Here is a 5,235-nt window from a genome sequence, read left to right on the forward strand (position 1 = left end):
GAATATTCTCAAATACTATAGAGAAATCACATTATAGAAGTAACGATAGCATGAATAGATTTTTGTACTCAACACTTGGCTGTAATGGAAAAGAGAAAAAAGGGTTATTTGCTTACAGAATCATGGGAAGTTAAAAAAAAAAAATAAGCTGAAGATATAGAACAGCCAGAGACAGAAGTTAACTGATGAAGCATGATTACTGAGACAGAATAAAAGGTGGAGGGAGAATTGGTGGGAGATCGTATTCTCTTACAGGAGAAGAGGGAAGGACTAATGGGTGGCGATGCAAATATGTGTCCAGTGGTGGGTGGGATTCACCAGGTGTGTTTCAGTTTACTTTGTGAAATAACTTGGCTCTTAAATAAGTACTTCCAGGCACTGGTTGATTGATTTACAAATGTTTACTTTTTATTAAGTGTGGTGTGGTGGCCTTGTAATGTATTGACTTGGCTAAGCTGAACTACGTTTTCCACAATTTTGTTTCTTGTATGTTTCTGGTTATGGTGGGCCACAAGGGAGATTCTTGTGAGATTCAGAAAGCAGATGGGAAGCTGCAGTCATTTTGTAGCTCACACACATTTTTGCTGATCTGCTGACTCACCTCATCAGCAAGAAGCAGCAGCTGGGCCTGCTCTACCTTCCACTGGGTTTTCCTTCAGCTTCCCTGACTCCTGGGCCTGGTGTGTGTGTGTTTAGTTCCATGAGGATGGGTCCCCACTATCAACACCAGAAGGAATATGAACTGACATGAGTTTCAATTTGTCCTGCTGGGTTCTAGTTCGTGCTGTGGGTTCCAGTCTTTTCTTGATCTTCCTCACTTTATATGCATTGTCGCTATCCAACTCTCTGCCCTCTGGACTTCAAGCTCCAGTATCAGATGAAAGGACTACAGTCTTACAGAGACTCTTTAACCAGTGCCAACGTTTGTGGAAGGCTGTATTTCTATAAAATAATACCCTCAGATTATGCCTGAGTTTATATTAATGATACCACTCACGATAGGGGCTGGACATGCCAGAAAAGCCATCTATGTGACTAGAGGGTTGGGGCTTTGAGCAATGTGGATATCAGCCTGACTTCTGACCTCTGACCCCCAGGGAGCAGCAGGGGGCTGGAGAGTGAATTCGATCACACTGCCAATGATTCAACCAATCATGCCTACAAAATAAAACCCAAATAAAAACTCTGGACATGAAAGCTAGCGGAAACTTCCAGGTTGATAATCATACATCAGTGTGCCAGGAGGATGACAGGTCCTGAGCATAAAGAAGCTTTGAATTTGGGACCCTCCCAGACTTTGCTCTCTGCACCTTTTCATTTGGATGCCCCTGATTCGTGTCTTTTATAATGAAACTCTAAGCCTAAGTATAGTGCTTTCCTGCATTCTGTGAGTCGTTCTGGTGTATTATTAACCCTGAGGAGTTAGTGGGAATCCCTGCATTTGTAGTCAGTTGGTCAGAAGGACATACAGGTGGCTCAGGAACCCTGGAACATATAATAGCTGGTATCTGGGGTAAGAAGCGTCCTGTGAGTGGCTGTGCCCTTAACCTGTGAAATTTGACCTTACTCCAGGTGAGGATTGTATTGCAAAGAAAAAATAATATATGGATCCCCATGTAGGCATCACCTAGCTTCAATAATAATCAGCTCATGGCCAAACTTGTTTCATCTATAACCCCTCCCATTTTCCTTTCATCATTATCTCTCGCCCCTCTTACCTGCTTCACTGGATTACTTTGAAGTAAATCACCGACAAATCATTTTGTCAGCAAATCACTGATATTTGTTCATACATATTAAAGCAGATATCTCTAAAAGAAAAGATTCCTTCCCCTCCCAATTTCTTTCTTTCTTTTTTTTTTTTTTTTTTTTTTTGAGACAGAGTCTCACCCTGTCACCCAGGCTGGAGTGCAATGGTGCTATCTCGGCTCACTGCAACCTCTGCCTCCCAGGTTCAAGCAATTCTCCTGCCTCAGCCTCCTGAGTAGCTGGGATCACAGGTGCACATCACCACGCCTGGCTAATTTTTTTTATCTTTAGTAGAGACAGGGTTTCACCACGTTGGCCAGGCTGATCTTGAACTCCTGACCTTGTAATCTGCCTGCCTTGGCCTCCCAAAGTGCTGAGATTACAGGCGTGAGCCACCGCGCCCAGCCTCCCCACCTTTTTTTAAGAGACAAGGTCTCACTCTGTTGCTCCCAAGATGGCAGATTGGAGGCAGTGTTAGCATGCCTCTTCCAGTTGGAAAGACAAGATAGTGTGTAGAGACTCACACTGTGAACTTTTCTCCTAGAAGCAACACAGGAACTTAACAGGAGAACTGAAAGAAACCACAGACCCTTTGAAAGAAGCATTGGGCCACAGCCTACACCATGAGCCAGTGGAAAACTAAGTCCCCAGAGTGTGAGAGAGGAATAAATTGCCTCTGGACCACATACTCCCACTTGGGAATCTGGCAATCGAGGCCCATGAGGGAAGAACTTAACCCTATCCAGCAATGGAGCTGATTTTAGTGAGTACTGGGGAATTTATGAGAAAAAGCATCATTGGGACGGGCTTTACATGCACTCCCAGGCTCCAGTGAGGATGGAGGGAAGACATTCCTGATCCTACCTCACAGAGGACTGTGCAGAAATCTGCCAGCTAATGCAGACAGCAGTCACAGGTTGACAGAAGTTCCCAACTGAAATTCTCAATATAATCCCGAATGGGGACAAACCACCTTGGGCAGAACCAAGGAGTGAATGGGAAATATGCTGTAGCCACGGGTGCAGGAGCTGGGCACCCCTGCTTCAGGGGCAGTCTGGGAGGGGTGTGGCTTGAAAGCCTTGGTTGCTCTCTCCTTGAGGAAGGCTTATGGCATGGGGCAGTCTTGAGTTCTGAATGCAGACTGCCTGGATTCTGACGAGCTGCTGCAAGTGGAACCCTGTGGGTGAGGGACCTGCCTTGCCAAGTGCATGGGCGCTGGGGGGGCGTACTGCCGTCTGCTACTCCCCAACCCTTGTACAGAGACTTCTGTGCAGCAGGGCAGCTGCACCCCTCCCTGCAACATTACCCCTGAGGCCAGAGAAATGCTCTCTGACCCCCACAGGGGCCACTGCCTACCCCACATGTGGGGAGCCAGAGCGTGAACCTGCCTGACCCAGCCGCCACCTGGCTTTGCTCCTTCGCTTGCTCTGGTAGCTTAACACAAAGGACAGAAATTTTTTGGAGCTCTATGGCCCCACCCATTACCTGAGTCACCAGAGTACCTCCCCTGGGTAACATGAGGCAAGCACAAATCCCACTGCTACCAAGGCAGCTGGTGCTCCTTGGCAAGCACCACCTTCTGGTTGGAGGCCAACTGACAGTCATTACAGCATCTCCAAGTAGAATAACACTGCACCAAGGAAGGAGAAAACTAGCGCATGACCTCAGCTACCACCATTGCCTGCATCATTCTGGCTAACCAGGGGGTCCTGAGTCTGTCCACATGACCAGTTCACTACTACTGGCATTTGAGAAATCTTTACCAGACAAAAAATTCGAAAGGTTGATCATTAAGCTACTCAAGGAGATATAAGAGAAAGGTGAAAAACAACATATAGAAATTTAAAAATCAGTTCAGTATATAAATGAAACATTTTCTAAAGAGATAGATATTTTTTAAAAAATCAACCAGAACTTTTAGAACTGAAAGACACATTTAGGGATTTAGGGAACTACAAAATGAGCTGGAAAGTTTTAACAATAGTCTAGACCAAATAGAAGAAAGAATTTCAGAGCTCTAAGATGAGGCTTTCAAATTAACCCAATCAGATAAAAATAAAGAAAAAAGAATTAATAGAAATGAACAAAGTATCCAAGAAATATGGTATTATGTAAAATGGACAAGTATAAGAACTATTGGTGTTCCCAAAGGAGAAGAAAAAGCAAAAAAAAAAAAAAAAATGTGGAAAACTTCTTTGAGGAAATAATTGAGGAAAACTTCCCTGACCTTGCTAGAGATTTAGACATCCAAATACAAGAAGCTCAAAGAAGCCCTGGGAGATTCATTGCAATAAGGATATCACCAAGGAACATAGTCATCAGACTATCTATAGTCAGTGTGAAGGAAAGAATTTTCAGAGCAGTGAGTCAAATCATCAGATAAGTTATAAAGGGAAACCTATCAGACAAATAGTAGACTTTTCAGTATAAAATTTACAAACCAGAAGGAATTGGGATCCTATCTTTAGCCTTCTTTTTTGTTGTTGTTGTTGTTTTTTTTGTTTTTGAGACGGAGTCTCACCCTGTTGCCCAGGCTGGAGTGCAGTGGTGTGATCTTGGCTCACTGCAACCTCCACCTCCCAGATTCAAGCAATTCTCCTGCCTCAGCCTCTTGAGTAGCTGGGAATACAGGCACATGCCACCACGCCCAGCTAATTTTTGTATTTTTAGTACAGACAAGGTTTCACCATGTTGGTCAGGCTGGTCTCAAACTTCTGACCTCGTGATCCACCCGCCTCAGCCTCCCAAAATGTCTTTAGCCTTCTTAAACAGAATAGCCCTCAGCCAAGAATTTTGTATTCAGTAAAATTAAGCCTCATAAATAAAGACAAAATAAAGTCTTTTTCAGATAAGCAAATGGTGAGGGAATTTGTCACTATCAGACCAGCCCTACAAGAAATACTCAAAGGATTTCTAAAGCTTGAAACAAAAGGTTGATATAAATCAGAACAGAACCTTTTGACACATAAAGCTCATAGGGTCTATAAAACAATAACACAGTGAAGAAAACAAAATATTTAGGTAACAATCAACATGATGACTGGAACAGTAGCTCACATCTCAATATTAATGTTGACTGTAAATGGTCTAAATGCTCTACTTTAAGGTAAAAATTGGCAGAACGGATAAAAAAAATCACAAACCACATACCTTCAGTCTTTTAAAGACTCACCTAACACATAAGGATTCTTATAGATTCAAGGTTAAAGGAGTGGCAAAAAAATATTCTGTGCAAAAGAAAACCAAAAGTGAGCAGAAGTAGCTATTTTTAAATCAGATAAAACAGACTTTAAAGCAACAACAGTAGAAAAAAGGCAAAAAAGTCATTACATAATGATAAAAGGATGAATCCAACAAGAAGATACCACAATCCTAAATACATATGCCCCTAACTCTGGAGCTCCCAGATTCATAAAACAATTACTTCTAGATCTAAGATGAGAGATAGGCAGTAACATAATAATTGTAGGGGACTTCAACACTTCA

The sequence above is a fragment of the Nomascus leucogenys genome, chromosome 4 (genome assembly GCF_006542625.1).
Source record: "Nomascus leucogenys isolate Asia chromosome 4, Asia_NLE_v1, whole genome shotgun sequence".
NCBI classification, from domain to species: Eukaryota; Metazoa; Chordata; class Mammalia; order Primates; family Hylobatidae; genus Nomascus; species Nomascus leucogenys.